The sequence below is a fragment of the Dromaius novaehollandiae genome, chromosome 12 (assembly GCF_036370855.1).
Source record: "Dromaius novaehollandiae isolate bDroNov1 chromosome 12, bDroNov1.hap1, whole genome shotgun sequence".
NCBI classification, from domain to species: Eukaryota; Metazoa; Chordata; class Aves; order Casuariiformes; family Dromaiidae; genus Dromaius; species Dromaius novaehollandiae.
Window position 1 is genome coordinate 17,140,023 of NC_088109.1, and position 26,230 is coordinate 17,166,252.

The 26,230-nt window shown below is 38.1% G+C and overlaps 1 protein-coding gene across 9 annotated transcripts in view; it reads right to left on the reverse strand.

Annotated features, from left to right (window-relative positions):
- Positions 1–26,230, reverse strand: part of FHIT (fragile histidine triad diadenosine triphosphatase) — a 728,666-nt gene that overhangs the window by 502,989 nt on the left and 199,447 nt on the right. For 2 of the 9 annotated variants that reach the window (XM_064519111.1, XM_064519109.1), the window contains one exon: positions 20,214–20,273. The exons of the other annotated variants lie outside the window; for them this stretch is intronic. The gene's annotated coding sequence lies outside the window, so the exon portion shown is untranslated. The remainder of the gene's footprint in view (positions 1–20,213; positions 20,274–26,230) is intronic. 9 annotated transcript variants of the gene reach the window in all.

The window sequence follows — 26,230 nt, forward strand, 5'->3', positions numbered from 1 at the left end:
ACCAGATTTACTCATGCCCTCCGTTCCTGCCTCCAGGCCTGCTTAAGCATGGGAATCTCAAGAAAGCACATTTTTGTTCCCATTGAAAAGCAGTATTGACCCCCATCTTCGTAATTCCACACAAAACAAACCAAACAAAAAGACAAAGAAATAAGTTAAACAGGAACAAAATTGTTCTCCCCAAAAAGCATCTTATGGAAGGAGAAAAAGGCATAAACAGCTCTGGCTGCCTTGCACAGAGCATGGGAAGTCACACGAAAACACAAGCAACTTGAAAGTTTAAGCTATTGTGTCCTGTCAGAAAAATGGCTGCTACATAAAAGCCGAAGTTATTGCCCAGAGGGGAAGCCTGCGTTTTCTTTGCTGGCTTTGTTTTCCTTTGTGCTTTCCTCCTGGAGTGACACCTTCGTTCTCGTGAGGTATCAGAGGGCCGACAGGCTTCAGCGTGTACAGAACAAGCATATGATGAAACACAGTTTATCCCTGCTGTCTGAGCTGATAGAAGGCACCTGCCTTCCACCTAACATAGGTTCTGTCAATTAATTTAAACAATCTGCCCGCATATTGTAAACTTCTACTTAAAGGCTAATAAACCCTTGGCACCAATTAAAAGCATCTACTGTATTAGAACTACTATCAGACTCTTCATTCACTCCTAATCAAAAAGATACTAAAAAAAAAAAAAAAATCACAGAAATTACACTTTTACAGTAAGTCAAAGTTGTTTCCAATATAAGCAGCAGGCCACTCAAAATACTCCAAATTGAACCGAGAAATCAGAGGAGGAAGGCTGAGGAAAATAGGGATATACTCTTGAGGATAACATACTAAAGGCTGCAGGATCAGCTACAGTCAAAGCAAAAGTTCATACCAAGAGTGGTTTGAGTAGGAGCCAATTGAGTTTAATGAAAAGACAGATCTAGCTCTGAATGGCTATGTCAGATGTTGAGAAACTGCTCAGAAGTTAAACCATTTCAAGTACAACGGCAAGTTGAGGCAGAGATAAGAACAAGAGCATGCCTTGTGCTCCTTCCTGAGCCAGGGTAGTTTGAAAAACTGTATTTAAAAAAAAAAAAAAAGTCAGCTGCAACTCTCATTCCAAGTGCTCAAGAGAACAAGTCTGAGCAGCAAATCCAAGGACACGGTAACCACCAGCAGGGGAACAGAGACGAGCAGCCTCTCCCACCAGCACAGCTAGGTCCAGAAAAGGGGGCCAGTCCACAGCCCCGCAGCATCTAAACTTCACCGAAACACTTCAGTGCAAACCAGGGCCACAACAGGAGACACCCTCTCGAGTTCGGGACTTCTGAAGCTCCCCCTTTCTCCCCTCGAACCATCCACTAAAGCCCATGACATCGCTTTTTGAACAGGAATTGGAAACCATTCCCTTTCCACTGTTTTTAAGTTGTGCCACATTACAGGCGCAATTAATGATAGCATTACTTTTGGTGGTTTTTTTTGCAGAAAAAGATAAGTTTACAATAATATATGGTATTGAATGTATACAGCTAGGAAGAAAGTCAGACCACAAAGTTCAGTTCAGAAAAAAGAAGAGACAAGGTTCCTTTGACAATATTGTGCAGCTATAAACAGCTCAGAAATGCAGCACATAGCAGGTGCATGTTTACTTTAATAGAAAAGAAACTGCATGCGTATTTGTTTTACAGTATTTGCAAGCACCTGCTGTGCCTTGCTCTGCAACAGCACTACTTCTGTTGGATGTCACCCTAAATTAATTTTAGCAGATTTTTTTCAAGTTAGCAAATGAAGTGAGAATTAATTTATAGCAATGGTTTCTGGTTTTGCAATAGTTTTTCCCTCCTGTATTTCTCTAATTGATAGCCAAGTTTGCAAATGTTCTAGGAAAACTCCCTGCAGTCTATTAGTATTAGATCTGCTAACATTGTTATCTCAGTGGAAGTAGGCAAAATTCAGAAGCAAAATTCATAATTCAATTACCAAGCAAGGTTGTACCCAATATGTTTGCTGCTATTTGGCTCAGGTAGTGAAACCAAAGGGAACAGATTTGTTGCTGCAGAGAGTAACAGAAATATACCTATTAATTCCTTCACGTAGTTCTGGTATGACAATAAGCAACTCTACAACTTGTCTACAGAAGCAAATGTATTTGGTGAAGTTTAGACCAACAACTGTTTTGACCTAAGCAGAGTATTTCTTCTGTTTTTTGTTCTAAGGACAAAAACAAAACATTCATTTCACAACTTAATGTTTTTATATTGACTTACAGCCTACATAGACCTCTTAAAGCCTGTATTGTTTGACTACATTTGACCACATGTGAAGACCCACATATTCGGGGCTACAGGCAAAACCAGAACCTGGCAGGCTGTGCCCATCTTCAGAGTATAACAGCAGCTAAAATATGTCTATGCAGCCTACAAAGCACATGAAAGTAAAATTCATCTCTAGTAGAAAACCACAGCAAGTTATTTTTTGTCCGAAATGAAGGCTAGAAATCTTTCTGGAAAACCTGTTTTAGAATCAAGCCAGTAAATATTTGCTTTCCATGTGTTCTCTATTCTTTATTAATACACAATGATTTTTAATGTTAGTACCTGTATAGATATTAATATATATATATACACACATGATAGAAACAAGGTGGGTAAAGAAATCACTTCAAGAAAGAGAAGAGCAGAGAAAAGCCATTTCCAAGAAAGTTCTCCTGTGAATTTATTTACCTAAAATTTGCCAAAGTGAGAGCTCTTTAAAGGTTAGCATATTTTAATCTCCATACTTCCTTAGTCTCTGTTTGAAAATACAATGTATATTAATCACCCTTTTTCTGCCACAAATTTAAAAACAACAGTAATAAAATTCCTGGATACCATATTAAAAACAAGTTGTTGAACGCAGCACAACACCCATACACGTGACTTATCATTAAAGTTTACTCTGAGAACAAAGTATGTGGCTTATTTTAAGACTGAATCAACTATTAAGGCCAAATACAGCTGTCCAGCTCAGCAGAGATACTGTTTTATACATTTGAGATGTCAAGGCATGCTGGCAGAACAGTGGTAATGAAACATTACACATTAGCAACCTAATGTAACTTCAAAGTTGGCGCGGCTGTGAGCAGGCAGGTTGGGACAGACGAACTCCGGAGGTCCCTTCCAATCCAAGTTACTCTATTAAATCTCTGATTGCTAAGAGACAGAATAATTGCACACTTCATGGTTCCAGTACATTCTTGTAGCAAAACCTATGACTCACTTTCAACTTTGCGGGTCATCAATAGAAACAGTTTTCGACTCCTTTCTATTGCTTGCCTAGAAGGTATTATTTGAGAAGTGCAAAGCAGCCTCTGATCTAATGACAGAAGGCATTGAAAAAGGTAACATTGTTTCACATCCACTCTGTTTCCTTAGTAATTGAGCACATGAATCATAACAGAATAAATGCAACTCTTCCTATGAAGCAGGAAGAGGCAGAGCAGGCAGTCCACAAATTCAAACATTTAGTACAAATTTGGTCTTCTGACCAGTCAACAACAGTCTCTGTAGAGACTAGTTAGCAGTTCAGATTAAATATTTAAAGTTGTTGCACATACTAGGGGCAAGTAAGAGTACATTCTGCAATCTCACAACCTCCTCTCATATCCAAAGGAGTCCAAGTCTTAAGCAAGGACGTGCAAAACATTAGAGCACCAGATAACGTGTGCATCAGTGAAGGTCAGTTTGTTTGTTTACCAATACATCCTCACCCATCCTGGTGCTACCTTGGACCTGTCCGGGCCCTGGCCACCAGGTTGGGGAGTTCATGCACAGGGAGAGCGAATGAACAACTCCAACGTAGCCCTTGGGCTTGTGTCCTGACCCCTCTTTGATTTACCAGCAGAGATACAGCCCAAGAGAGCAACCCATGGAAGTTACAAAACTCCCTCTTAATGAGAAATACTTGCCTTTGCCCATTTCTGGCCCAACTCTTCCACCTTAGTACATCAACTTAACATTTAAAGAAAGTTACACCAATGCATGACCCATTAGCACTTTTGATCACCTAGTGCTCTTAGCAGTCTAGAAAAAAATTGGCACTATTATCAGCTAGTCAAGGGCTATTTTATGAAAGTTCCAACAAAATTAAAGTGCAGATCCTATAGAGGGGCCGGTTTTAAAATATACAAAGGTGGAGATTTTTATAGAAGGTGCAAGTATAAATAGAATAGAAAGTTTTCTTGAAATATTTGGTCTGCTACACTGAAGATTTACATAACCTAATACACTTGCTGTTTATTGCTGACCACATTTTTCAGAGGCCTTCACATTTCCCAAGGTAGCAGCTGTCCTTCAGTGCTTCAGATGATTACACAGCAATTTTTTGAAAGGGCATCATGTACAATTCTACTACGAAAGCAGCTTGTGCGACGCACTAGCATGCTTCTTCCCTTCTAGCTAGTGCCCAGAAAATCCTGATAATAAACTTATGCTTAAAGGTGGGGTTTTTTTGGTTTTTTTTTTTTGGTTTTTTTTTTTTTGTTTTTTTTTTTTTACTTCTAGTGCAGTCATCAGGAAGCTGTAAGAGAAAGGACTGCCTTGATTGCAGCCACGATACGAAAACTCCCATATGTCGGCACAAGTAACAATGCTGACGCATGATGAATTGGATTGAAAACTTATTTTTAAGGGTTAGTTTTCTGCTGGTGAGAGACTTGCTCAAGCTCACCATACATGGTTTTAAGCTCACTGGTGTCAATACAAGACAGAAGGCAGGAATGCCAAAGACCAAGGCAAGACTGTGCTTTTCAGAAGCAACATGGTCTTGGGTTGGCTTCAGTGAACTTGCCTTTAGGAGTTGCCACCAGACAGTTGAGCAGACCTAGCAACTGGCTGTCACCAAGCAGGGCAGACCCAGAGGTGAAGATACTTCTACTAGCGTCACTTACAAAACCCTTTGCTAAATCATTTTTTATTTGAGTAAACATGTTATTGTTCACCCCTAATGCTGTCCAGGCAATCAGGACTCAGTGTCATCTTTTTCCACACTTAAAAATCAACTTGAATGACATTCTTCTCCTAATAGGAGTAAGCCAAAAAAGAACCAAAAGCTTTTTATGCCAAAAAGAGGTACTACCACTATAAATCTACTTTTGAAATGTTGTTTTAAAAAACTCCATACCACATTACAAATTCTCAGTTTTACAGTAATTGCATAAACACTAGTGCTCCCCCCCCCCCCCTTAAAAATTCTCCTGATGGGAACCAAATCTCTCTTCTAGAGAGGCAGGCTGATGATTAGAATATATTCTATCGAACAAAAAGTGAAAAGAACCCAAGATGTGAGGTCTTCTGGTTTCTGGATTTGGGGTGGGGTGAGGGAAAAATCATGAGATACAAGTACTTAGAGCAGCATTCATTCCACAAAATGTAGTAATTTATAGAAAATCATCTAGAGACACAGAGCAAGGGAAAGAAAACTCAGACTATATGGTGATATAAAGCATAACATGATGTCTTAAATATTAGCAATACAAGTTCAAATGCTTAAGAATGTGATGTCTTTAACATTAGCATTTAACAAGTGTTAAATGTAGTTCAGCAAAAGTCCCATTAAAAAAAATGCAGAAATCTCTTCATGCTTCATAATAAGCTTTTCTTAAATTGTATAATTTGAAAGTCTGGAATATTATTTTGCTCTGTTTTCCCTATAATTACTCATATTTGCATATCTTTTAAAAAGTCTATGAAATTAATATTGCTTTTTGTGTCCCAAATTTAGCTAATAAAACCAACTATTTTTCCACAGATATGATTGCTAAAGAATTCACATCTAGAGGGACTGCACAGTGCATATGCATCCTTGGTATGTTTTCTCCTCCCCTTCCCCCCCCCCCGCCCCAACATCTTAAGAAAAGACTAATAAACGTTTACAAGTCACAACACCTTTTGCAAGTGACAGCAAATGAACGAATTCCTGTAACGTATAATGAAAACTTTTGGCAATTTTGGCAGCTTTGAAGTCAAACAATGCCCTGAAGCATTTCACAATTAACGCCTTTAACGGAATTTGCACCAAAAGACAACCGTCACACCCATCTCTAACAATGGAAAGATGGACCAGGAGACTACAGGACAGTCAGTCTCACTGCAGTCCCTATGAAGATCTTAGGGCAAATCATCCTGGAAGTCATTTCCAGGCTCATGAAGGACAAGGTGACTGGGAATAGCCAGCGCCAATTTGCCATAGTCAGCAAAGCTTTTGGCATCATCTCCTACAGCATCCTTGCAGCCAACCTGGAGAAATATAAACTGGATAGGTAAACCTGCAAGATGGGTAGAATTAGTGACTAGTTATTTATTGGTCTTCCCCAAAGGCCAGTACTGGCACTAATACTGCTAAATGTCTTAACCAGTGACCTGCACTATGGGATTGAATGCACCTGCAGCAAGTTGGCAGATGACACTGACAGGGGGAACTGCTGATATACTGGAGGACACAGTTGTCATTTAGACAGAAACCTCATGAAGCTCAAAGACAAATGCAAAGTCCTGCAGCTATGATAAAACCACCCCATGCAAGGCAGCTAAACATATACTGGACTGCACTAGTGGGAGTATAGACAGCTGGTGGAGAGAAGTGATGATTCCCCTCTATTCAGGGCTTGCTTAGACCACACCTGGATTTCTATGCCCAGCTTTGGGTTCCCCAATACACATCAACACAAAAAAATGGAGTCCAAAAGAGAGCCAAGGCAATTAGGGAGCTGAAGCCCATGATGTAGCAGGAGTGGCTCAGAGAGCTGAATTTCTTTGGTGGTGGGAATTGCCACTTCCACTACTTAAAGAGGCACTGTAGAAGAGACAGGGATAGGCTCTTCTCTGAGGTGAATGGCAAAAGGACAACAGGCAACAGGCATAAGCTGCAGCACAAAAATTTCCCATTATATACAAGGAAAAATTCCTCGGAGACAGCAACTATGCATTAGAACAAGCTGCCCAAAGGGGGGATTGTGGAAATTGCCCATGCTTAGAGATTTTCCAAGTCAAACTGGACAAAATCCTGAGCAACCTATTTTAACTTTTGCTTTAAGCAGGAGGTTGGACTAGAGACCTTCCCTTATCCTATGATTCCATGAAAGAACAGCAGGATGTGCTTGACAGCCACAGACTCTAGAAAGCAGCTATGTCACTTACAGTCACATATAATTAGCAGTCATAACAAGACTAAAATGGTTGTAGTAAGAATTCAGACAAAGAAACCTAGATATTGAAGAAAACTGAGAACAATTGGAAAAAATCTAGTTAGGATGGAATATCTAGGGAGATAATCATTCAAAAACACAACTTCTACATCAAGGATACTCCTACATACAGGATTTGTATGTAGAAATAAAGGAATTGCTGACAAACAAACAATCAGGTAGCAAAACTCATGGTAAAAGAAAACTAGAAGATCTGTTCGATTGAGCAGCCAACTTAGGCTTGATAATGATGGTTTTCCCATGCCCACCAAGCAACAGGAGAAAGCTCAAGATGCCTAAAATGGGGAAGCAGGTCAGCAAGAACTAACAAAACTGTAAATATAGTAGACTGGAAATGAATAAAAAGAACTGAAAAGTTGAAGTTTGACCAAGGAGCAAAGGAGAGTCAGTAAAGAAACACAGAATAACGGTACAATGAAAACAGTGAATCAAGTAACTGCAATAGCATCGGTGCGACAGCAATGGAAATTGAAGTTTACTCCTTATGGTGCAAGACAAGGAAGGACTTAAGTGCTTTGCCCTTGTTACCAGATAGACACGGGAGGATTATCATCAGTTGTCCTTTTCCTGAATATCATCGGTGTAACTGCACTAAAACTGTACCTGAAAAAAGCAAATAGGTCAACGAAAAAAGAATATGTTTGGAAACTCTTTGACTATAATGATCAAAGTACAATGGAAACAAGAACACTGAAGTTTTGAAAGAAAGAATAATCTATATTTGATCTAGCTCAGCCTTCCTTTGTGTCAGCACTTTAAACAACACAGCAAAGGTGCTGACAATAGTTTTGCAACATTACTGAGTAAACTGCTCAAACAAAATGAGGTTTTAAAGACTATTTACATTTAACTGATGCGCTGAATTGCAAACCTCAAAAGAGGAGTTTACCATCATATCCCAATTTTCACTGTATTTGGCATGTGTAGCAACAAAGCAAAGCAAATGGCAAAGTCACTCTTGATGTAAAAATGATTCCTGATCTTGCCTAGCTTCTAATTCAAAATTCTATTCAGAATATCCCTTGTTTACTCTCCTTGGAATCAAGATGTGGCTATGAAGACCTCGAGCACTTCATTATCATCTTCATAAATACTGAAGTTCCTTTAACAATCTACATAGCCACATTTGCTATCAAAGCAGGTAACTGCTGAAAACATCACTCAAGAGGAAGTTATTGTTGATGCATTTATAAAACACAATGACCTTGGAAATTATTTATTCTCATAATGTGAGAGAAAACAGTAATGGTAACTAGAACACCAAGCAGACTAAAAACATCAAATTGTGTGAGTAACAATTGTGTGCAATTAAACTTGCAACCTTCCAGACAGAACCCCCATTATGTTTCTTTTCCACTAGCTTTGCTTGTGCTCACTAGTGGAAAGCACGGCTCCCACACTGGCCCTGCTAAATTACAGGCGTAGTCCCAGAAGATCCAAGAAAATGCTCACAAGTCAAGATCTCAGCTCAAAGCATGAAATGTAGCATGCATGGAAACAACTGGTACAAGAAGTGGAATACATCACATCCTCAGCATAACATTTCTGAACATTCATCAGCAGTTAAAAGTTTCTAACACTGCAAATAAAACCCAGACATGCCACTCATTTTATGGCTTCTACCATGACTTTTCCCACCAGGGGCATCCAAGATATATTCTCCGCATCACTCTGCAACAGTGGACTGTACTCAGAGTAAAAGCCTTTTCCTAACCATACAGACTTTATCATCCCTTACGGAAAACACAGGGCTGTGGCCATTGTTAAACAGCAACCTGTAAATTCCACTATTCGTTAGGAATAAACTAGCACTTAAGGTGTTATTAAGCAGCAACTTATAAATTTTGTTTTTCCTTAGAAAATAAAAAAGCCCTGAGAACCACTGCTCCACAGTAACGTGTAAATTCCATCCTCCAGTGTAAGAAAAATCATCTCCAATTGCACTACGTAGTTCATGCCATGTGTCAGGTACTTGTTTTATGATACCTGAAGGTACACTGAAGCTGCTTTTCCTACACAGAGATATTTACAAGTCATTGCTCAATATTACCTTTTGGTATTATCCCCTGCGCAGGGCTGAGAAATTTACAGGGTGTTTCTGAACAATACCAACCTCTTATTCTGCAATGGAAGGGGAGACGACTTGAAGTGGTGCCCCATAGGTCTCCTGGTACAGTACACGATTTTGTACGATTCTGTACGATTCTGTAAGGTCATTATTTTTCCTTCTGAAACACTTCAACGTGTTGCTTTCTTCTGAACATTTAATGTGACATTTTATGCTTTTTCTTTATAAGTGCTTGAATACCAGAGACGCTGGTATTTACATTCAGTGCAATTAATCAAAATTCAGAGCAAGAGAGTTGGAAAAAAGTCAAGCAGTATTACAAAACGTAATAAAGTTACTGCTCCTAAAAATCTCTGAAGAACAGTAACTGGGTAAATCGGCACAGCAACAAAATGGAGATATTTTCTCTGAACCAGAAGGAACATACGTCAATTTTTAAAATACTAAAAAGGACATCGTAGTATTTCAATAAAATGCAAGCAGCTAAAAGTAAGTCAGCAGGATAAAATTCACTCTCTTTCAATACCAAAGACGCTGGATCAGAAATAACAGCCAAAACCAGTGAGACAAACTTTTATTTTAACCAAAAAATAAGGCATGATTTTAGCTACTTATCCTCTTTGAAATGGTTCTTAAGCAACACATGTTCATTATGTCTGAGTAAGCTTTATAACTAAAAAACACCCACCTAGCAGTCACATGAAGAGTATACTAAAGCCACCAAAATATTTTCCCATAACCACAGGCAGATTATAATTGACAGTGTAATAGATTAAAGGCCACTTTGTTACTTCTCAGTGCCACTCTGTCCTTACAATGCTGTAATTATGAGTGGTCAAGTAGATCTTCAATTTGCACGCTTCTTCAGAATACTGATTATCTGCCTTCTGCAGACATCTGCAAATACATATATCAAAGCTGCATACTCTCACAGAATGTTAACCAGGGCCCATTGTTCTTGCATGCTTTTTAGAGCTGCAAACCAACGCATTAGGGTCAATAAACAAGTCCGGTTAGTCATTTTCTCACAAATTGTAAATACAGAAATTATAAGGTTCTCTTCTCCCCAGAAGTTTTTAACACATTGCATGGACAAAAATGTTAGAAAAGATTACACAAGAAATGCAGGAAACACTAACAAAATTCAAAATACATCTTGTTAATCACTGGAGAAATTCCAGTATTTAAAAGTAAGTAGGAATGCATGAAAACAATTTAAGTTTCAAAGAACACACACATGAAAACACTGTAGAAGTATATAGCCATCTTCACTGGGCACTAGCATTTATTAAAGTCATTAAAAAAATCATTCCATAAAAACAAATGTTTCGGAAGGTAGAGAAAATTTATATTCAGAAATAAAGTCAGACTATTCATAAATAGCAATCCTTACAATAAAGAGAAAATAGAAAGATAGAAAAATTGATGAATTACTTATTAATGGAAGAATTAAGAAATCTGTATTAGCAGAAAGAACTGAGTATGAAGCAATGTTGTCAAATACTAAGCCAGGTGTTTAAATATTCACACTGTGTCTGTACATATATAAACACACATATACATTTATATTCAACTGACTCATTGGCACAAACAGTATGCCACCGTACAGTATTAAATACAACAGATAGTAGATTTTGCCTCATATACAAGCAAGAGACCACAAACTTCAACTCAAGTCTAACACACATCAAATAATCATTCAAATGAAGCGCTCAAAGAAGATTTTCCCCAGCTGGCGAGATGCAGTTGACCACTTTGAGCTTCTGCAGCAGCTTGTCTTCCTGAAGAAATAAGTCATTTCTAACAATCAGGATAGTCAAGATTTTTTTGCGGGGGGGAGGGGGGGAAGGGAGGGGAGAGGGAAGAGGGAGAAAGAGATTGAAAGATTGTCCAAGCAGTTTGGGAATTTCATCACTGGCAATTTCTTGAGAAAAAGGTAACTAACAGCAACAATGGCCACAAATCATAGCTTGGCAGGTTCAGCTGGGCATTAGGAGTAAGAGTAGAATTGCCATCCTGAGAAACTTAACCAAACAAAGCCCTGGCTGACTTGATCTAGTGTCGGCAGCAGTTGTGCTTCAAGCTGAAGATTGAACTAGACGATTTCTAGAAGTCCCTTCCAACCTGAAGGCTGCCCAGACAGGTTAGGGAATCTTCCAATCCTAGAGATTTTCAGCACTCAACAGCCAAGTCACTGAGGAACCTGCTCTAAAGTCCAAGCTAGCTCTGCCCTGAGCAGGAGTTGGAATGAGATACCCTAGAGTCCCTTCCAACCTTTATTATTCTATGATCTAGCTTGAAGTGTAACATGAAGATCAATTACAGTCTGTGAAATGCCACTGGATACGGACCTGGTTTATCCTTGACCATGCTTGCAGATCAGCCAGATGCAATAGCAGCTAGCCACACAAGGTCTACAGCTGCTAAGTTTGATGCTGGAGACAAGGTTTAGCATACAGAGAGCACGAGCTTCCTGCCCACAGCTGCACCACTCAGACCTAAAAATAAACAAATCTTCCAACACCCAAAGCTTCTTTTCCATCCTACAGTATATTAAATATTGTATTTAGTCCTTTTATGCTAACTGTTCATTTCATCAGTTCAGAAACAGTGTAGTAGAAGAGCATGACAACTTCTAAAATTGCACTAATCACTTAGTAAAAGCAGTTAGAAACTGGAAAATAAATTTCACATTATGTCAAAGCAGGCCCAGATCTTTGGGCACAGCTTTGAATTTTTCTTCTTCAGAAGTTGTTGTTTAGGCAAGCAGAGATTAGAAGCAATATAATAATTACTTAATCACTCTACTACTTTGCCAGTTAACTTAGAGTTGTATTGGTGCCAGCAGCTGAAGAGAAAATGTTCTCAGTGATCAACACCTCTGACACAGCATCTCATCATGCCGGGATACAGAACAATAATTGTAATTTAATAATGCTGTCTGCAGTGCCTGGCCAGTGGCTGCTAGTGCAGGAAAATAAGCCAGTACAAGCAAGACAGTAATACTGCAGTAACCTATAAGATGTCCTTTCATTTCTGTTTCTGGTACAATATGTGAGGTTAATATTGAGTTCCAGAGATGGGAAAGTGCATTCCAAACAAAAATTAACTCCCCAAGTCTAATCTGGCCATAGATCTTTGAAAAAAGCATGAAAACATACTAAACAATAGGAGTCATCCTCTCTATCCACCCAGCTTCTTTAGATAAATTGGTTTAACATTTATGACTAAACATCATCTCAAGACAGAGAGCAATACATATCCTAGCTCCGCAAAAACTGCATTGTAACATAGAGCCTCAGCAGCGCATATGGCTTTACGTCAGCTCTCACTCACGCACTTGGAAACATTTCTGTGGTCACGACCTCCACAGAGATTGAGAGCTAGGTCTTACAGAGCAGGATGCTTCATCTAAACTATACAATACCGGGTACAAGTCTCCTCTGGGTGCAACACTATGCCTTCGGTAGTCTTCAAGCATAATAATTGGGGTTTTTTTTCCCCTTTGCTTTGGGCTGAAGCATTGAAAATAATGCACGTGTGTGTTCCTTAAGCTACAGAAGAGATTAAAGAAGTGAGAGGGTTAATTTAATAATTGTCTAATAGGCAACCATTCTCTCTCCATAATCTTTTCTTAAAAAAACACTGAAAATGCTACATATAAAGTGTATAATCTATTATTTTGCTTTAAAACAAGCACACAATAATGATCAAATACAAAAAAGGGTGGAAGTTCCATCAAAAATGGAACTCTGTCACTGTGGAACATCAACATCATGCTAGATCACTAAGCTCTACCATTTCTGAACTTTCTGTATCTATAAGTAACAACAGAAAAGTTAAGCCTATTTAATTAAATGCAACAGAAGATACCTCTTTCCAAAACTGTTTCAAACTTTGTTGTATACATAATTGTTTTAGATTAGCTACTGTATTTTAAAGAAATTACCTCTTTTCCAATTAGGTCAGGCATTATCTGTTCTGACACCCATGTTTACCTGGTAAGGATTCAGACACTCATGCTAAATAATTCCATTTGCTACGCATTAATCATTTAAATAGTTTGCTCTCTCTTATCTGAGCATCTTCAGGATAATTTCAGCTGTTTTCCCCATTTATACCTGATTCACAGAAAAATGACAAACAATACAATGACATTTTTGAAACTAGTAACAAAATGTCATTGGGAATGGTTCATTTAAGTTACAGAATAGGCATTGCACTCTCCCTTGTGAGCCAATATCTGCCTTGTGAAAGACACTTAAAACAGTAAGATCCAATTTAAATCACAACTTTTATTAAAATTCAAGTGTTGAAGTTCTTGATGACACCTAAAAAAAATCAGAGCATACAGGGCACCCTATTTCATTGTCAAGGAGATCTCATTCAGCTAATTTATTAGATTTAAAATTATTTATATAGTATAGTATAGTAGCATGCCTTAGTATAGTAGCATGCTTTTTTTAAAAAAATTAACTCATTCTATGGAAAAAACTGTAGGCAAATACCTTGGGAGTCCAGTTCTGGAGTCACTGATATATGAAAAGACTTGCATAATCTAGTGGGCACACTAATACACAAACCTAGACAGTAGTTTTAGTCCCTTCATAACATCCTCAAAACATTTCACAGTACTAAAGGACCAAACCAAATGGTATAAAAACAAAGAGCAAAAAATATCAGTTTGCTCCTAATACTGTTGGCCAACACTGTCAGAGAAGAGGAGCAGTATACTATACACAGAAAATCAAAAAATTTTGAGGTCTTGAAAAATAAATGGGATGAAAATACATAGTAAAACATTCAATGTTGTATACTTAGGGGCCCGTAACAAAAGCTGGTGCAATAACTCAGGATCTTACCAACTGCAAACAGCAAAGATGGAAGATCAGGATTTATTACACAATGACACTGAGCTATTGAGCTACACTTACAAGAAAGTATTTTTGAACCTAAGGATGCACGACAAATCCTAACCAACAACAATAAGGAGGCACTGTACAAGGCCAGGTGAGACTGAAGGTGGACTTCTGGCCAGTTTTAGACATGGATATTCATGAAAAGTGAACAGGTTCAGAGAAGAGCTGCTAGGATGATTAGATGAACAGAGGACCTGACAGCTTCCAGCTTCAAAGTGCAATGCAGACACAACTAGTTCACGCACAAATGATTTGTCAAAAGTATATTCATACTTGCATCAGACATCTCCAAGTTCTGCAGCAACTGCTGCAAGTTATCCTTCCCAATTAAAGGTGATCTATGTGTAAAAAATAGCTGGAGCAACTAGATTCATTGCTGCAGTATGTTTGCTGACTGTGTTTGTCCTTGCTCCTTCCCCCCACTCCCAATTTTTTCTTCCTAGAGGGGATGGGGGGAAGTTGGTAAACAGAGCTCTTATGTTATCCCATTTCTATCAGTTTGCTTGCTAACTCATAACCCAGAATTAACATTTTACCGTGAAAGTATCCTGACATGCTGTTTCCTCTATTAAAATCAATCTGCATTATGTTTCATTACCTTGGTTTTGCTAATGCAAAATGCTTATGTAGTTAAGAGCATTGCTGATGGTGGTGATAATCATTTTGCACAGAATTAATCTCAAGGGGCTTCAGAGTAGTGCAGATTTACCAGAGTGAACACCTATCCCATTAAGCCTAGCAGTCTTACTAATGTAAGCATTTAAAGACACAGACAAGTTTTACTTGTGACAACTAGTTTAAATTTGGCATCTTTTCAAAAATTACAAGAAACCACATCCAAACAGTGGTTTCAAATAAAGGTAACAGCAAAGTTTAATTACCTATGTATTCAGTAGCTTTGTAAGTATAAAGATCATAAAGATATGAGTTGGACAGCAGAAAATGAAAACCACCTTCAAAAAATTTTCTCATATAGAAAATTGAGTCCTTTTTTTGTTAATTCTATCTTTTTTTAGTACGCAGTACTCAACATTGGCTTCTTTGAAGGGACCTACCAATCTACCTACCAATAATGCAAGGACTTCAAACTCTTTTCCAAGCTGCTCAAAAAATTATGGTTATTTTTGAGACATCTCAATTTCTATTGCAAAAGAGAATGCCCCTTCCTCAACATACAGTGCAGTGCAATTCTCCTACTCTGCCAGTTATTCTGTTTTTTCTTGATTGATCTGCAGATTAGAAAAAAATATCACTTCAGAATCTAGTTGTCTGTACTAGATTTTAAACTTCCATCCCTTGCTGTTGTAGCTGAGCATGTTCAATATTAAAATAAATAGTAGTAGTTAAGCCACTAATGTGACAGTGTAACTTCTCTATTTTTCCATTAAAAAAAGTCTCTACTTCCACAGATACTTCCAGCATCTGTAATAGTTGCTCTTATCACTTTTATAAAGCTTTTAATCATTAACTGCATTAACTAATTAATTTGACATTAACTAATTAATCCGCTGACCAAAGAGGGAGAAACAGGCACTGGGAAATGATTAGTTTGGAGGTTAAATTAATTAAAAATAGTACAGTAGTGACAGAATTTAATCTCGTACTTCTCATGAGAGCATGGAATCACTCACAGCTGCAGCAATTTGTGATAAATCCATGGAGAGATTTCATAATGGGAAGGGAATTAATTTGTGTCACCCCTAAGAGTATATGTGCTCATTCAACAGTACCTACATTAAGCAATGTTAAAATGTAAAAACTGACCAAGCCAAAAGAATCTATCATTTGAGCCAGCATGGGATACGTGCCCTTCTGCATCAATATCGATGCATTCAAGTGCATCGATAAAAATTCAGGGGATCAACATCAGTGGTCAGGAGAACCAGAACATTCTTTCTAGTTCATCTTTATCTGTGAATATACTTGAATAGTTAAGTTCATTCTTAGTGTTCTGCTTTTATCAGGATAGCTTTTAGCTCAAAAACTTGAAAAACAGGGAGCAACTTTAAAATATGGTCAAGCAAAGGAAGTCATAGCTCAAGGTACAGCCCCCTGCTGAACATGTATATAAAAGGCTCAAGGGCTTTTTTTTGTTTTGTTTTTTTGTTTTGTTTTGTTTTTTTTTTTGGGGGGTGGGGGGTGGGGGGAAAGAGTGGGTATGAAATACTAAGGCTCTGCTGTACTTCACTCCAAGGTGCAATCCACCACTCAGGAGCACAGGCGGAGCAGAGGCAGAGCAGACAGAGCTGCAATGGACCTGCCAGGCACAAGCACAGGCAGAGGGATAAAACACTAAGGACATGGATTTAACAAAGAAAGTGCACTTCATCCTCCACCTTGTTCTTCTCAGCTCACTAACCTGTCTTCAGCTACATGCGTTTGTCTAGAGCAGGGTGTGCAAAGGTACAAAGGCAATCCTTTCTGCAAAGGAAATTAAGTTTAAAGCTGCACAACTCCTTTTCCCAGCTTCACTGTTGTGTCCAACTATCCCTGGGTGCAATTGCAAGAATGAGACACACAATGCTCAAAATCTGCTGCTGACATACTGACCAAAACCAAACTTCACTACGTACCAAAGCTGAGTACTGAAAAAAACACAAGGGGATTCTTCTCCTGACCAAGGCAATGGTCATGGTTCTCACTGGTGTAAAGAACCCACCAACAAGAGCAGTGAAGGGCCCTGAACAACAACCCCCCCCCCAAACACAACCCCCCACCCACCCAAAACATATCCCATCCCTCCGAGGGAACTACTAGCAGCTCACATCTACAGGAGGGACCTCTGGGCCTGAACGGAGAGGAGCAACTGTATTCACACACAAATTCAGTGGCAAAGAAACATCAGAAAGAAGCACAGGAAGACGGAAGTACAAGATACTGCAACCACAGGACCTCCCTAGCACATACAAGACCAGATTTTATTTCTTCTGCACTAAGCTGTTGATCTCCCCACTCAAGTTTCTTTTGGAGCATAATACAAGAAAAGCCGAATACAGGCACTTCCTGCTAAAGCAAGGCTTAACTATCCAAGCACATCGGCTGCTTTGAATGGAGGGTAGAAAAAAACCCCATGAACTTAGAAGATTTCCCCCACCTTTAATAACAGAAGGTGGTTGAAGCATATTGTAATAGAGTATGTCTACAGCTAAAAGCCAGAATGTTTTTCCAGCTTAAACATAATCATAATCCAAATGGCCTCACAGTAACTAATGGGAGTACTAGTGGCAATGTAGTTGTGGCAGCACAGGTTCCAGCATGAATTGTGTGGTTCTGCCTCAAAGCTAAGATAAGAAGTCATGTTAAGCGTTCCTTCTGCGAAAGGGAGATATTTTGTCCTGCTTTTAGTATTATGGACAGGACGTGTTATATGTACAGGCAGAGCATAACACTACATCTTATGACAACAGCCACGTTCGCTAGGTGGTACTGTCAGACTAATAATAGTAACACTAATAACTAGAAGTATTAAGACTAATCAATATATAAAGAAATGACAATGCATATGTAAAGCATTCATTGATGAACTATGATCTGCAGATCATAACTGATTTGGCATCACAGCTAAATTGCTATTGATTTGTGCTGGGATTTTTCTCAATAGTATTTCCAGATTTATCTATATACTATGGGCTCATAGTGAGGATGAAATCTGTTATAAATGCTGCACACCTGCTGAGATCTACCATTCTGAAATTAACTGTCTTCAAACCTACACTTGGAGCCTTTGAAAGGCATTCAGTTTCCCAATATTAACTCCTCTTAGATCAATTCCTAAATTTAAGGTGGTTCACATTCTTCAAATTGTAGAATAAAAAAATCTCTTTACTGTGGGGTCACAAGGAATGAGTTAAGACTGGTATTTTTTTAAACACTTGCTCAAACAGGAACATATTCAACCGAAGGCTAACATTCAAGTGGCTGAATAAATCAGTGACTTAAATTCTAAATAAAGTATGATGTAATCAAAGCTTTTGAAGCTCAAGTCATGAGAACCTGATGATTAAATCTAAATTCTTGTTACAGTTAATGCCATTCCCTTCTTACAAGGGATTTAGATCTGTTTTATCAACAGTTTTGACATCCAATTGCAACTTCTAGCATCTAATATAGATTAATGGGTTCAGGCACAGCTACTGAAGGCCCACAAGTACAGCAATAATCATTTAGAGATGCAGGCCAACATCTTTGAAAACATTGCCTGTAACATGAGCTGTGAGGGCATAAACTTGTAAGCATGGACTGACAAAGTTATAGTAACAAGGGGAATCTGATGAATGTTTACAACTAAAACTTTTATATATGATGCAGATATATCAATGGCTAAGAGATTCGTTTCACACAAAATTACTTCTCTGATGTAAAAGCCACCTACAATTATTTTTGCCCTGTGCTGCTTAAGCTTCCTGTCGAAAAGTAATTATTGCATGATACCAAATGATACTACCTGAATTTTTATGAGACAGATGCATTATACATTGTATTTGTCTCACAGACACTCTTTAGCTCCACATTAGCTACCCTCCAAACTGAGCAGAGCACCATGAGTGATACTAGCTATAAGCATCACTATTATTATTTTTTGTGAAGTAACATTTACACTTTTCTCAAACTGGCAGAGTACTTCCTGATTACTCTCCCCAGTCCTTATCGCTGAACTAACTTATCTTTCTCTTACTTTATTTCCTCTGCTGTTAATCTCATATTCCCATGCAAAGAATTTATCAGAGAACAACGAACTAAAACCTATGTTATCTGATAGTATCTTTAATGACACATTTCTTTATTAAAAGGAAAAATCTATATCAAAGTTCCAGCTTGAGGCTGTGACGAGGCTTTACATGCAGCTGATCAACGGCACATTTGTGGATCCAGCTTCAAACACAATCACTCTGAAAGCGTTTAGAAAAACAGTATTTCCTTTGATCGTTATCTGCCAGTCACCTCATCACCTAGGAAAGTTTAGCCTTGGACTACTGACGATCTCATCTGGCCATTGATTTGCTCTTTAATACCCTCCCTGCTGTAACACATTTGGTGGCAGCTGGAGCTGGAGCCATCTGGCTAGGGACGCCTGGGACAGAAGAGGAGCCAGGACCTGCCACACCCGCGGGGAGGCAGAGGAACAGGGCAGGCAGGCCACCACTCCAAGTCAGAAGTATTAAATTAACATGCTACTACAGAACGAATAGAAAATGTGTCAAAGCATGCAATGAGTCATTCAGGCAACAGTAAAGCACAAAATCATCTTCAAAGAAAAAATGGCAGCTGGGCTTTGCTGAAAATGTTTGTCTCCCTTTCAAAATCTGTATTTTTGGCTAAAATTAGATACACTTCCTCTCTAAGATTTTAGCATAAAAGTCATAAAAGACTACAGAGTTATTTTTCTAATACCTACCTCTGCAAACTACCTAAATCCCAACACAGAAATAATCAAGTATAATATCCTGCAAAGGGCTTGTATTTTAATCTGGTACTTCAGCCTTAAGGAGACAAGCATGCATTACATTGAAGATGCTCCTAAATTAAGTTTCCTTGTACAAATTAGAAACTTTGACATTTAAAATGAATTTTAATAGGGTAATAAATTCTGGAAATTTCATAACTCCATCCAGGATACCAGGCATCTCTGACCTACTGACAGCTCATACTGGATGAAAGTCATCATTAAACTCTGAGGCGGCACACCAATAGATACTTTAGAGGAACTCTTATTTGAGTGATAAAGGCAAATGTGAAGACAAAAACAGTATAGCCTATTTTTAGCACCATCCTTACAAAGACTTCAGAAACACTTCACAACATTGCAGGATGTGCACTCACAGCTGTACAGTAGGATGCAGAACTCGTTACTTTTCTTAAATGCTGAATCTACAAAATGTTTTAAAAGTATTTCCATCCTTTAAAAAAAAGAAAGGCTCCTTTTCATCTCCTTGCTTCCACAGGAAACTGAGCAGGCTTAGTGCTCAAAAATCAGAAGGTAAGTAAATAAAATGTCAAAGCTTACGTATTTACACCTCGCAGCCCCTTGGAGCTTGACTTCTTGAGAATGTGTTACTTAAGTAATCTGTAAAATGCAAAACATTGTACTCAGTACTTTTTGGCAACCACTACAGTATAAATACAAAGCTTTTACCTTATTTCCAGCAACCAGCTATAGTCCGAACATCTTTATTGCATGGCCCTCTCATCCAAATGCTAAAGCTACAATACACACAAAGCAAAGATTTGGGGACTGCATTTTTGTCTACTCTGCCATTCGATGAACTTGAACCAGAAAGTTTTCAGGAATATTTCCACCTCACCACCTGAGCCGCCACGCTTGACAAATGGTTGCGGTTCCCACTGGCCTCGGCGAGACTTGTCTGTCCAGCACCGCTCAGCGCCAGGCTCCCTCCCGCAGAACCCAGCGGATGGCTGCAAAGCGTCCCTGGAGACATCCCTCCCACAAACATCGCCTGCGAGCACACACCATCCCTAAGTATCAGATGCCCTATTACAGATGAGACATTGACATGAAAAGCAGTATACCACACAGCTTCTGTGATTTTATAGATCATATATATTCCTAGATTTCCCATTACCTACATTTCCATCTTTAAGTTTTTATCCAAGATTAGAAATGGGACTTTTAGTTATTATTGTTATAAAATTTCTTACAATAAAAAATGTGGCAAATATAAAGCAACGTCAGAGAACTGAATTAGTACAACAGATTGTAGTAGTAATATCATTGTCATGAAAGAGAATATTCAACAAATGATACTCAAAGAATAAAAAATTAACTCATCTTTGTTCAATTACTTGACTTGTCAAACTAATAAAAGCAACAACTCCACTCCTTTTATCACAGCAACAGTTACACCTACAGTCACAATTTAAGGAAGTTTTCTCTCTAGTCTACAATTAGAAAATTTAGAAATAACTACATCTTTGACTTTTTCTAAGTTTTTTTTATTAATATTCCAACCAAAAAAAGGGGGGGGGGGGTGCACATCTCTTTCCTATTGCAAATAACTATTCAAACTGAAACAGAGCCTTCCTCCTCCTGGACAGAAAAATGAACCTCTCCAACGCTAAACTGTGACTCCCTATACTCAGTACAGGGATGTTAGACATGTTAAAAGCTGATCCAAAACAACCAGCAATTCTCATCTGTGCATGTGCTGACTGGCTATGAAGAACATGTTAATTTATAGATCTCTTCCTGGAAATCAGGCAAATGTATAGAACAGAATCAGACTTACTACAACAGATAAGCGCAGAAAATGCTAACAATTCTGGTGCCTGGCCTCCTATTACAAGAAGTTATAAACCAAGTTCCTCCTCCAAAAATTACAGAAGAGTTTTAAGTAACAGAGGTCTCCACGCGCACTATACAGCACTGCAACTAATTTTTACTAGTATTACAGTTAAAGGTCTTATAACTAATTGCTGCCATACCCAGCTCACACTCCTGTTGCCTGGCATTGCTAGGACTTCACCTACATCCCTGCTCCACAGGGAGCCTCACAGTGCTTCAACTCCACCAAAACCAGTAGGAGTACTGGAGGAAGATTCCTAAAACTTAAAATGAATCTCTCAAATGCCCACTGAAAAAATAATGAGACAGGGTGGTAGGGATGTACTTGTTTTAGAAATTGAATTAATTTTCTGCTTTTGCCAAAATGGATTTAAGTAACAGTCACAATAGCTGGTTTTAATGGAACACTGCAGTTTTGTAACCAAATTGGAGTTTATTGCATTGTAAGATGGAAAATAGGAACTGCGAAACAGAACGCTGTTGCCTAAGACTATCATAAATGAAATAGCAACAGTAGCCTTGGAGGGGATAGGAAGACTGCCAGCTGCACCGCTATTCATCCCCTGCTGGCAAATTCATGGCAAGGCATTTGCAAATGGCTTCATAAAGAACACTTTGGCACCTTTCCAGCCACGCTAGCTTCCAAATAAGAAAAAGGGGGGGGATAAGGGAATAAAAATTGTAGAAGAGTAAAGTGTTCAGTACATGACCAGAGCAGACCTTCATTAATACCACAGGTTTCCTTTGCAAAAAAGCTTAGAGCAACTGCACACTAATTATGTAAATATGACACTGTACCTTGTCCAGACTGTCTATTGATTTAACATTACTACTGCATAGTAGTAGTAGAGACAAGTACCCAATGCATAATTAACACTATGTTTGACAATAAACTTAAGAACAGGATCTCATTTATAAAAATGCTTCAGTGCTGGTTTATGAATTATTGCTCAAGTGTATAACTGATTCACCTCTATGTCTTAATCTATTATATGAAAGAAAGTACATGTAGTATTTACACCTGATGGTTAGCTTGGAAGATGTAGCACATACAGTGAATTTAACATAGACAGAAAATATCTGGGATATGCACAGAAATGGAAAATAAGTATTTTTGCATATAGTGTCAATACAGCAGTTATCACAACAGATGAGTTACAACATCAGTCATGGAAAACCAAGATGCAAAACAATTTAAAAAAGGATTAATCAAATGATTTTTCTCCAAAATGTTTCTAGATGTTGGCTCTCCAGGGCCATGACAGGGAACCAGTTCTACAGAAGGAGGCCCTTGCCTGGACTTCAAGCAGCATGCGATTTCCAATCGCATCATCTGACAGAGATACAAGATGAAAATCAGACTTTAACAATCAAGTTCCAGACTAAGACTGAAAACTGCATCAAGTGAACAGAAAGCCCATATTGAAACTCAAAAACCAGATGTTCCTGCTGTTCCACAACCTTCTACTTATACTTCAACTGTATTAGCAGGAACTCTCCTCCATTCCCCCTGAAACAGAGCACATGACAGCCAAAAAAAGATCTGAGGCAGTCAAAACTGGGTCGACAAGAACCATCAGGTAAATCAATTAGCATTTTTTCCCCCTTCCAGATACTAATTTCTGTATTTTCCCCAAGTCTCCTTAGATTTGTGTCCCAGCTCCTCCATGAACCACTTAGATAACCTTAAAATGAAAACTTTTTTTGGTACCTCTCTACCTTCTTTTTCTTTTGAAAGTATACATATCACTTGATCACCCATGTTTTGTAAGCAGGTTTATGACCTCTTTTCTTACATTTATTCTTACATTATGTAAAATGGCACCCTTTGTCCTTCTTCTAGTCACATACTGGGTGCAACACTGAAAGTGCAGCTCTGAGAACTGTTCCATACCCTCATATTTCATTATAAAATAGATGAGGGGGGCATATAAGATATCTATAAAACTACCAATTTTCTTATCAGTTCCGAGCTCTTTCTACATTATCAAAGAGTAACATTTTCTTATAACAAATGCTACTTTATTGCAATCCAGATAGGCTTAGCTTGCAGTTAAACACCTTTTGTTAAGCCTGCAAATATCTAGTAGGAAGCAGATAGGTATTAAGAGACACGCTACACATTTTGCATGCAAAATCAGAAACAAATTACGAACACAAGTGCACATACTGGTGCATCAATATAAGTATTAGTTGTGGATTCTGAGTCCTACTCAAATTTTAAATTAGGTAAATTAAATTTTTAAAAGTTGTTTCTCAATTTTGCCCCTTTTTACTGAATTGAAACACTCCTGAGATATCAATAATGAAGACACTGCAGTTGTAGCAGTCTTCTCTTCATTCGACCAGAAAAAGCGGAATAGTATGAAAAAGAGACTCATTGAAGTAAGGCACATATCAATAGCATTAAGTTTTAAAACTGATACCCTTATTTCTTGTGCATCATTAGTCATCTTTAAGCATATGACATGAATTTAGAGACAGAGAAGAGTAGTAATGCTGCACCTTCCACGCTACACTAAAGAACAGTGAGGTAATGATAGAACATTGTAACTACATTTGGGTAAGGTGTTTCAAAATAAATGATTTGAAAAATTAGGATTACATCATGATCTTTTCCAAAAGAAAACAAACCTAGATATTTATTCTTAAAATGAAGACACAGAGAAACCTTCTTTAAAACTCAAAGTCTTTATACTTACCTAACAAAATAGAATTTGCATTTTTGCATTCATAGCTGTTAAACTAGGAAACTAAAAAGTAAAAACATGCCTCCTAGTATTTTTTTTTTTTTTTGGCCCATTTTATGTTCCTGCTTAAAAAGTTTTTAATTGAAAGATCACCCATAAAGAAGGCAAAGGTAGCACTGGTTACATATACATGTAAAGAAAAAGCACATATTAACAGCCTGGTTTAACAAAATGCATCTCTTGTTCTGACTGATCCAATTAAAGTGTGATTTATTGTTGATCCCTGGTATTTCAGATGCTTATTATCAAATACTGTCAGACTAACCTTAAACTAAAATAAATACTATTTTATATACTATGCCTATGGAAAAAAATAAACAGAAAATCCAGATCTTCACAATTCACTTTTTTTCCCCCACCCAGCATTGTTTTTCATGCCCCTTGAAAGCAACCTTCTAATACGAACATCTATCAATTTAAGATTCTCATTTTGGCTAAAATTTGACCTTAGTGTGACATTATTATTTGTAATATCATAAGCCTTATTATGGAGTGAACTTACCAAGTCCAATTCTTTGTAAGCATTGAACAAAACAGAATAGCTAAGTCAAGAGACAGCAAGAAGCAGGTAAGTTCAATAAAAACCAGTGAAATAAGATAATTGCAGCAGACAGGCATTAGCACAGCTGATGCCTATCTAGTGTCCAGGCATTAGCACAGCTGATGCCTACCTAGCATCATGTTCTCAGGGACTTCACAGTTAGAGATGTGAATACAAATTTGAAGACCAATAATCAAGTAGCTACCAATACATTTAAGGGGAGCACCTCCTAAATGTAAAGGGCAGCATGACAGAAACTAGAAAGGGTGCTTAATAGTAAACTCAATTCTATACAATAGCTTAAGTTTCACTAAAACTAGTGGATGTAAGAGCTGACAGGAGCAACAAAGTCATCACCACCCATAATTCTCACCTTCACCTCAGGAGCACAAAGGAGCCACTCTCATACAGGTATTTCTTGGGAATGTCACTAGGTCTGACTATACCTCCTGTTCATGGAACCAGGTTCAAAAATTTCTATTTGAAAGAAATGAAAGAACACACTGATGAAGCAGAGACAAAAAAAATCAAGACCATAATCAGAATGAGTGTGGGAGGCAACAGTGACAGTAGTTAATTGAGAGGGTTTTTCAGGCTAAGAGGCAACCAGAGAAGGTGCTCGGAGCCAAGTGCAAATCAGTCTTTTGTTTGATTTGTGTTGCATTAAGGGAAACAGATTTCTACAGCCTTGCAAAGAGATTTACACCAAATGACTAATATCCATTTCTTCTGATAACTCCCCAACTGGGTAATTGGTTAGGTTAAAGGGATACTATTAGAAAGTGCAGGACAGAAGTTAGCAAAGACAGTACTAGCATCTCAACAGGAAGTGAGATACAGGAGGTATTAAAAGAAAAGAAGATAGAGGACCCTAAAAATTGATGCATTTTTTTAGGGCACAGCAGAGCCAGTACAAGGCTGCAGAACAAACTCAAATGGCCTTTGGGAAAAGGCTAATTTTACATAAAAGAATACCTTTGATTGAATTACATATAATCTGTGACTGCCATTGATTTCAATGGGCCAAGATTACCCTTAAACAAACTGGTTAGTGGGATTTGTACAGAGAAAATTCATGCATAGAAACAGTTTCCTGCTGTACTTACTGTATGTTCTTCTTGCCCTCAGATCCACAGTACTCATTGTCTTGTTACGCTCCCTTTTAGAAAAGGTAGTTACAGTATCCACACAAATTTGTACGAGAAGAACTGCACAACAGCTGCACTTCTACATTAAGAGATGTGCTTGTTAATAGCATTATGTCTCCTATGATCCTTGTTGGAACAGTATTATCTTGTTCTTCTCCTAAAATGCATGCATCACTTTCCTAGTTCTGCATCAAAAGGATTTACAGATGCACAGAACAGAATTCAGTCAGACAAAACAGATCAAAAACTTTAGCAACTCTGACCCTTCAAGATAAGTAATAG